Genomic DNA, 9,884 nt, shown 5'->3' with positions numbered 1-9,884 from the left:
GTCTCCACAAACATATTATAAACTGAACTCTACACAATATAAATGTATAACAACAAGGGAGATATTGCACAATGCTATTAGATACACGGTGAAGGCAGAAACTCCCCGCTGGCTGCGTATTTACTGGTTGTTCAGAAGTGCCAAAAAGTTGGATGCGTTCATTTCCAACCAGCAGACTCCACAGACAGGGATTGCTTTCCATCAAACTAAATATACACATCTCCATTCCTGCTGTCTGTTGCTCCACATACCGCTATTTGTAATTTTTTGACAAAGGGGGTGGAGGATGGAGGGAGGGAGGGAAGGAGGAGAGGGGGGGTCACAGACAGCTGACGCACCGCGGCGGAGCGCTGCGCGTTTCGGTGCGCATCTTCATTCCCGGCTACAGGAGGAAAGGTGCGCACAATGTCTTCCCCATCCTCGGAAACAGTTCTCCCCCTCGACTCGTATCTGATCTGACTTCCACCACTTTGGCCGCCGTGTTTGCGCTCTGCGACTTCTCGGAGCTTTTCCAGTGACATTGAATTCGGTGCGCAACAGCTGAGGAGGAGAGGTGAATTTATTGTTACAAGGCTGTTAAAGACATCTGAGACGACTTATTGCGCTCACTCATTTATTACAATCTCCGACGACGCTGCAGATTACAGATGAACTGACAGGGGGTCTGTCAGCACCAGTCACCTGATGGAGTTTAAAACCACTTTTCCTCCCTCTGAACTTCTTTCGGCTCTCCGATGATGGACGGCAGACGCTCGTCAAGGACTTTCACACCTGATCGCGCAGCTTTTGCCAACACATGAAAGGAAGAAGCATGTTTCCTCGGAGCTTATCGGACAGCAGCAGGGCTATGGGGATCAGAAATGGGACGAAAATCCAACATCACTCCAAACCCATCTCTAAGATATACTTCATTTTTATTCTGCTCCTGCTCATTTTCACACCGAGGGTGGATTCGTCGTGGTGGTGAGTACATCTGCTGAGATTTAGACCTGTTCTGAATGCACGTCTGTAATGGGAGCCTGAGTGAAGCTGCAGATGCAAGTGCAGAGAAACTTGTGATTTCATCCGTGAGGTAGAAAGATTGGACATTGTGTTGAGATGAAGGCAAAAAAGGGTCTAGCTAACTTTCTTCTGCTCATTTGACAAATATGATCTGAAATTTCCATCTTGATGAAAACATTCTGTTGGTATTTTTTGTCACCAAACCTCCAAAAAGTCTATATTTTCTAAAATTTCTAGCCTTTTTTTTAAAGTTGCACTTTCATCTCTGCATGGGAATGTTTGTGCTGATGTCATTTTTTTTTTTGTATCAAACATCAATGCAAGGTGAGATGTTCAGCACAGCAGCAGTGTGTGCCATGAGTTTATGAAGATTAATGGTGTTCGGTTGGGGGGGCGGTGGGGGATCTCCCCTATCCATCCATCTTGCCCAGAGTAAGTGGCAGGTGCAGGCGCTGGTGCATGAATAAATGCCCCTTGATGATTTCTCCTGAGGTTTTAAACGCTCAGGGGAGGAAGAAGAAAAAAAAAAAAACCCTGCAGGGGTGTAAGCATGCACCCCCCCCTCTCTGTTATCCCACCCACCTGAAATAGTTGTTCTCATGTGTCAGGTCACACTTGCAGAAATTGTATTTGATGTGTCGCTACTTTATATTTAACCAGCCACAGTGCAGCGAGTCTAATTCTAATTTTTCTTCCTTTCTGGCCCCGCACCCCGACAACAATTACGCTCTGTTTTTCGGATGGATTTAGATTAAAAACGCACCCTTTGTAGCCTAAATAATATTATGAATTGTAATTTCCCGAGAGAGCCAAATGCATGTTATCCTATTTGCTTCTTATGCAAATACTTTATGAAAAAGCTTTGATTGAAATTGCTGAGAAAACTCCGGAGAAAGAAAGAGAGACACGCAGAGCAGCAGAGGCACGGGTGATGAATACTTATTTAATCCTGGTTTGTATTGTCAGGGCCTATTTTTAACCATTGTGATAATTTAGATAAGCACCATGTGTCTTGCCGCCCAGGACCCCCTTCCCTCTCTCTTTCTATGTGTGTGTCCTCTTGGAGACAGTCAGGGGTCTCTTGGCACAGCCGGTGTGTACAACACACAATAAACACATGTAGTGCCTCTGCTCTGCTTTACTGCTCAGGCAGATAGTCGCAGTTAGAACGGGACTGGAACAGCCTTAACGGGAGTGGAAACTGCCTGCTACGTCCGTTTCTGTCTCGGTGGCCAGGCGACACAAATGTGGCTGCGATTAGGGACTATAATGATATCCGGATGGAGAGTGGAGCGTGCAGGCTTAGAGAGGGAGGGAGGGTTGGTGGGTGGCGGGGCTGCGCCTGCATATGGCTGATCTGTGAAGCTGGGAGGGAAAGGCCTGAGCGGTCACTTGCACTGTAGATGACTGTCCTCATGTCCTGTTGATAAGAGGCCCCCCCAGTGTCACAATACCAGCAGCATGTGATCGGCCCTTTTAGGAGTTTAGGGATTATGTGTGAATAGAGCAGGAGGCAAAAGCCTGTCACAGGGAGAGAGGTGCTTTTCACTGAACGTGAGGAATTTAATAATCTCTTCTACATCCTGAATATCTGGGTCTCAAGTGGACGAGGGGTGTGGATGCGAAGAAAAATAGGCACACAAGTAGGAATCCAATCAAGAAACTGGACTTAAGGTGGGGTGAGTGGTTCTGGAGTAGGATAGTTGATTGTTGAGTCATGTGTGAGACTCATTCGTCGACCTGGGAATGAGACTCAACAATATACTATCTCCCAAGAAACACTCACACTCCCTTTTAAAGGAAAGGTTTGTTTAGTCTGCACAAAAACCAAAGTGCAAGAACGACAAAATGCCTTTTTTTTTTTACGGCGAGTGAAGTGCTGATTATTTCCTCTACCCGACCGCTGGGCACAATCATGATACAGTATAGTCTGGCAACAATAAAATAAAGAAGTCATTTTCGCACTTCCATTTTTGTACAGATCAAAACAAACACAATCTAAAGTTTGGATAGGTGAGCTGTAGAATAAACATATTACCTGAAATGTCAAATCCTTCCTTTTTAAAGGTGCAATACGTCCGAACTGTCCAGAATTGTCGTTTAAAACGATCAAGAAATGAACTAACGTCATCTACAGAGGGTGAGGACACGTCAAAGATGTCTGTACTGTGTTGCAGAGATGTTAACTGAAGTTAGCCCGGCCCGTCTTGTTTCGTAATGCCACTTTGTACTGCGAGAGGCAATAATACAGTCCCCTGCAGTATAAGCCGGGAGATGTATGTTAACAACTTCTGTGAATATCCTCCAATGTAATTATGTGACATCGACAATAAAGAATAAAAATACAATAATTTCCACCCCTTAATGGTTGAACGCCTCCGTGCACTGGTCAAGTTGCTTTTTTCTGAGCTATACCGTTGACACAGTTGAAGTTGACCTTTGACCTTTTGGATATAAAAAAAGGTCAGAACTACATTGTTTTATCCACCGGACACTTGTGTCGTTTGGTCGCAGTGACCTTGACCTCTGACCACCAACATCCAATCAGTTCATCCTCAAGGCGTTCTTGAGATGCTGCGTTCACAAAAACTGGACCGACTGACAGACAACACGGCTGTCACCGACGCAGAAGCATAACAAGATTTACCGTTAATGAAGCAAATAGCTGATTTAGACCATTTAAAAAAGTTCTCTCGGAACAATCTATGTTTTTCCCATTGTTTCCATTCTGTCGACGTCGCCTGAATGCTGCCAAAAACCAAGCTGAAATAACTCTCATTACATCATTATGACATCATCAAGGGTTATTTTCTCAGAAAACCCCTCCAGAGCGACAGAGGTCAACATACTGTACAGCTCTAGACAGGCTAAAAGTTTGTCCCTGTTGAGTGAACTCTGTAAAATTTGTTGGAGTACCCCTTTAACTTCTCATTATTAACACTGTGTTGGCTCTTCGCCCGTAGGTACATCGGAGCGCTGGGTGCTCGGGTGATCTGTGACAACATTCCCGGCCTGGTGAACAAGCAGCGCCAGCTGTGCCAGCGGCACCCGGACCTGATGCAGTCCATCGGCGAGGGAGCCAAAGAGTGGATCAAAGAGTGCCAGCACCAGTTCAGACACCACCGCTGGAACTGCAGCACGCTGGACCGCGACCACACGGTGTTTGGCCGGGTGATGCTGCGAAGTGAGTCTGCTCGTGTGTGACAAGGATTTCTATCTGTGTGGTTCTCCGCCTGTGCGTGACAGCGGTTGTTTACGCCAGTGACACTCGAGTTAATCATCCTCGTAAATGTCTCCGCTGTTACCAGATAAGTGGAGAATTAATAGGTGTCTTATTATTAAATCAACTCTGCCTTAAAACACAAACAGAAAGAGAAAGTGTTGTGGGGTTTTCTTTCTTACCCTCTTCAGAATGAGGGAAGATTGGGAAAGTGGATGTTCTCCGAAAACAAGTAGCAGATCACCACACTGGTGATGTATAAACAGTAATAGGAGATGTAAATATTTGGGTAGATGTTTCTGGCAGCCAGACAAAGCTTTACTCCCTGACATATCGCCTGTGTTCTGCTTCGTTGCGTGAGCAGGAATGAGGACGGGAGGTGGGTGGGAAAGCCAGACCAAATAACCCCCAAAATCTCCTCTTGCCTGAAATGAAAACAGAGCCCAGTGACTGAGAGAGCTGCCATCTGTGCAAATTAAAAAGGTGAAAGGAGAGTCGGCTGGACTGTGATGTTATAGCTGACATGCAGCTACCTCTGTCTGGACCATCCACCATAAATGGACTGATTTCTGTGCTCCTGCTGTCTGGAATATACCGCAGAAAGGCTGAGCAGTAACACGATGAACCTGAGCACTGCGATCTTTACCAAACACAGGAACAGACCTGGTGTAGTTTCTGACCAAGTTTAACACACTGTCATTTATCAGATAAAAGTAGCAGTAAAAACATATTTTCCCTGATGATTAAACATTACTTTCTGAAGGATTTCATTGCAACAGCTCTCCTTCCTGTGCACCCAGGCAGCCGAGAGGCAGCGTTCGTGTACGCCATCTCTTCAGCGGGAGTGGTCTACGCCATCACCAGGGCCTGCAGTCAGGGGGAGCTGAAGATCTGCAACTGCGACGGCCACAAGCGAGGGCGAGCTAGCGACGACAGGGGCAACTTCGACTGGGGCGGATGCAGCGACAACGTCAACTACGGCATCAAATTCGCAAAGGCCTTCGTAGATGCTCGAGAGGGGATGGGGAAGGATGCTCGTGCGCTGATGAACCGGCACAACAACCGGTGCGGTCGGATGGTGAGCAGCAGCTTTAATATTAACACATCATGGTCGAGGACCATCATTTCAAGTCGACATGGCTGAGTGGGATGTCAGTCAGGATACTGAGATTTGCGTCCCGATTGGAACATACTGTTCACTTATTATTTTAACACCGCGTTCACTTATTATTTTCCATTCCAAAAACCTTAATTGGTTATTTTCAATGATGGGCCGGGAGTAACATTAGTTGTTTTTAGTTTCAGGAACGAAACCAACACGAGATATAGGCCCGTACATGAGAGACAAGAGCACCATTTACCACAGTTTACCTTCTTATAATGAATAGACCTCATCACTTATTTACTCATTTTATTTGAAAAAATTTGATATCAAGTAGGCCTGGGCTGTACACGGTGAGATGCAATTTCTACTCAGCATCCCTTTAATATTTACATTTTGAAGTTGGAAACAGGACTGTATTTCACTAGGTTTTTCCAGTGCTTTCAGCAGGCGATTGTGAGACGTGGTCTAAAAACTACAATGTCGTAGTTGAGTTTTGCATCAATGTGACAAATTATATTCATTACCTTCGCCAAGGAAGGTAGATTACACAAAAACTACTAAAGGGATTCCCACAAAACTTGGGTGCAGGATGGGTCTTGGCCCAGAATAGCCCCCTTTAATATTTTGGGGCGGATCCGGGTAAAGGGACCGATCCAGGACTTTTTTCTTACTTTCAACATACTTTAACTTTGTTTGTTTTTTTTTGGGTTTTTTTATATATATATATATATATTCATTAATTTCTCAGGGAATAATGCACGTATCATAATGAGTACAATTCGATGAGGATCCCACATCTGGTGATCTTAAATCATGGTTACGCAGTTATGGGTGGTTCAAAATTTAGAGTGATACAAGGAGATCGAGTTTGACTGACTGAATTAAAGGGGATTGTTATCTCTGGCGGAGGTATGCACTCTACCGAGTGCCATTCAAGTTTTCATAACTGATTCTTCAGAGTGTATAAAACCTCGGAAAACAATGAATAATGCTCACTAGAATTTCTCAAAAATGTATTTAAAATGTCTAAAAAAAAATGGCTCTTTACTGAATTTACATACAATTGACTATTTCACAACATTTATCAATATGGATATTGCAAAATATTAATTCGATTTAGCTTTTGGGGGAAGAAGAGTAAAATGTCCATCTGGTATCTTGAAAAGGCAACACTCACAGCATCATTTGCTTTGATTGCATATATATGTATAAATATATAGCATAGATATAATGTTTCAAAAGCCATTGAAGGAAAATAATGTAAAATCCAGCCAGAGTGTAGAACATTTAACCAGCCACCGTGTTAGCAGAGCTGATCACACTTACATCGTGCCATGGGGCAACTTCATAGACTTAACACCCTGTCACCTTTGACCTCCGCTTTAGGCAGTGAAGCGCTTTATGAAGCTGGAGTGCAAGTGTCACGGGGTCAGTGGCTCCTGTTCTCTGAGAACCTGCTGGCTGGCTATGTCGGACTTCAGGAGAACCGGAGACTACCTGCGCAAGAAGTACAACACGGCCATCGAGGTGACCATGAAGCAGGAGGGGCCGGGCTTCAAGGTGGCAGACGGGGACTTCAAGGGAAGCTACAAGAATGAGCTGGTGTACGTGGAGAACTCGCCTGATTACTGTCTCATGGACCGCGCAGCAGGTGAGCGACTGAGTGAGGAACTCCACTGCAATCACTTTTACAACATCTATGACATTTTTTTCAAGATATGAGACTCGTCCGCTGGCATTCCTTCACAGCTTAAGCTTCAGTGATCTGACCTTTAACATCTCCTTTAATTCCTGGTGTTTGCTTTGTCTTGTCAAGCTCTGCCTCTCTCCTCCAATCCGGCTCCTTCAGTAGAGCGTGAAGGAGTTTACTAGCTCACTGTTAATGGGTTAGGTGAGATAGCGCAGTGCATTATGTGCGGGGGACACGATGGCACTAACTTATCAGATTCTCCCCCTCCTCCCCTGCCGTTAGCTTGGTTGCAGCTTGACAACTGAGGAGTAATGAAGGTGTGTTCGCTCAAAGGAAAGGCTGTGTTTACTTGTTAAAAGGTGATCTTAAAATGAGCTTATGACTCTCCTTGCCACTAATCTCCATTGTATAGGAATTCACAGCCTAAGGATACACGCAGGCTTACTTTTCAAATCCTTCCTTTGGTCAGTATTAAGCTCCACTCCCAAGAGCCTGAGGGGAATATCTCTTCTTATCCTTTTCTCTTTACTTCAGGGATTCTCTGTTATTAGACGTGGCATCTGATCTCAGGCCTAGATTTAACACCTGAGTACATGGACACCTTTGTGTTTGGCTCTAAGACTATTCTGTCAGCGTGTCTGGAATCCAATACTCAGCTGAAGAGTGTGGGAAAAGAGATATTTTGCTTTGGAAAACAGCGTTTCAGTTTTCCACTGGTGTTCAGAGGTGTTCAGCTGCCAATATTAGCAGCTCTGGACATCTACAGTATGTCATCACTGGAGGTTAGCTGATATGTGACCATGACGACCACGAAAAACAACTACTTATCAATGTTTTTATATTGCCATCGGATCAAATAACCTTGTAATGTGAGAGACAACCCTGCCGTCCCCCTCGGCTCCACAGAGCAGAGCTGCAACGATAAGCTGATTAATAGATTAGCTGTCAACCATTAATTGAATCACTTTGATAGTCGATTAATAGTCGAGACATTTGAACACGTTAGCAAAAAAGTGATCGCCATATTTTTCACCGTATTCTGACATTTTATGGACAAAACACATCGAATAATCAAGATAATGATCAACAAGTTTATTGATAATTATAATCATGAGTTGCAGCCTACAGTTCAGCCCTCAGCAACCTAATGAATGCATCTTTCAGGCAAAAAAACAAACAAATAAACTGTACACTGTAGGAAATGTTTATGATATGAACGTTATAATATCAATATTGTGTTACCACTTGGTCAAATCAGCTAATGTAGCTTCATGGACAAAATGCTTAACACTTATGGGTTATGCAGAAAACATTTTGTTTCCATTGGATGAGTCAGGATAAGATTGTAACTGTGATTTGTCCCCTCTCTGTTTTGAAAATAATGAATTCATTTTTCATAAAAAACTAATAACTAATATTCATTTCCAGATGTAGCATGTTTTTTTTCTACTGATGCCTGAGGAAAATTATGATTTTCTCCGTAATAATATCTACGTCTCTTTCAGGCTCCTTGGGCACAGCAGGCAGAGTGTGCAACAAATCCTCGAGAGGCACGGACGGCTGCGAGGTCATGTGCTGTGGGCGGGGCTACGACACAATGCGCGTCAAGCGCGTCACCAAGTGCGAGTGCAAGTTCAAGTGGTGCTGCGCTGTGGAGTGCAGCGACTGCGAGGACATGGTGGACGTCCACACCTGCAAGCCCCACAAGCGTCCCGATTGGTTGGACATAACCTAACGAGGAGATCTGACCAATCACAGTCACGAATGACTCATTAACCTGCGCGCTATTGACTGCATTTTATTATGGGATATATTATTGGGATCTCTTCACTGTAATACCTCTGGCTTTTGATCCAATGACACTTCCTGAAGCAGAGACTTCACAGACCTTGATAGTAAACTGGAAATTAGGCCCAGTTACTGATCGTGTGCTGCTTTAACAAGTGATTATAAGAACAATTTGTTGAGCTTTTTTAAGAGAAACTTTGGATCTTTGATACAAAATGGCTGAATATTATATTATATTATTCTGATGTAAAATGCGCCCTTGGTTCAGGCAGAGATAATGAGGTAATGTCTGCTTTTTTAAGAGTACGTAAAGACTGTGTCAGCACGTGACATAGCTCAAATCGATATGATAATAATAGTAATATTTAGCCTGAAGAGAGAGAGTAAGAAAGAAAGAAAGACTCTTTGAGTTATTGTAAAAAAAAAAAAACACTGACATTGTATGGTACTGCAACAAATCATGTAAAAATGCAAAAGACAGTTGCTGCTAATTAGTGCAACTCTAACGAACTAACAAAAAGTCCGGAGCTTACGAAAAAAGTTCCTACTTGAGTAAGGCCAGAAAATTACACTGTGAACACAAACCGACCACAAACCGGAGAGCGAGGACGGACTTTCAAACAGACACACCAACAGAAGACATGAAGCTTCATATGGACTTTGGACTGATATCTCAAAGGGTTACATGTTTCACTCCGTATACCACAAGTTTGACTGTCTGTAACTGGTGTAACACATTCTGGCTGTGTTGCCTTATGGAAAACTTCTTAATTTCTACCTCTGGTTCTTTGTCTTGTGTTGTTTTTGTTTCAGTGCTGCACCAACAGCTTCAAACAAATGTCCGTAGGCTAGGGGTGGGCGATATGGCCAAAATCTTCTATTACGGTATATGTGATTTTATATCTTATACACCTTTTACATCTGGTATTAAAATAAGATCTGTATCTGGATAAGTTATGCAGACAATAAATGATCCGATCTTGCCTTTGCGTTTACACCTGGTATTTTTGATGCATCCTCGTTATTGCCACTGAGATCAGATCTCTGTCCTCACTCGATTTGAGGTGGCGGTAAATCAG

At 43.7% G+C, this 9,884-nt stretch overlaps 1 pseudogene across 1 annotated transcript; it reads left to right on the top strand.

Annotated features, from left to right (window-relative positions):
* Window positions 1–405: 405 nt before the first annotated feature.
* LOC311255355 (protein Wnt-2b-A-like) lies at window positions 406–9,243 on the top strand (annotated as a pseudogene). The gene is made up of 5 exons (XR_014624879.1): window positions 406–963; window positions 3,966–4,186; window positions 5,023–5,300; window positions 6,714–6,978; window positions 8,523–9,243. The product of XR_014624879.1 is annotated as a protein Wnt-2b-A-like (transcript).
* Window positions 9,244–9,884: the final 641 nt, after the last annotated feature.

Source organism: Pagrus pagrus (assembly GCF_965226575.1).
Source record: "Pagrus pagrus genome assembly, chromosome: 3".
In the NCBI taxonomy this organism is placed as follows: domain Eukaryota; kingdom Metazoa; phylum Chordata; class Actinopteri; order Spariformes; family Sparidae; genus Pagrus; species Pagrus pagrus.
This window is presented reverse-complemented; position numbering and strand designations above follow the sequence as displayed.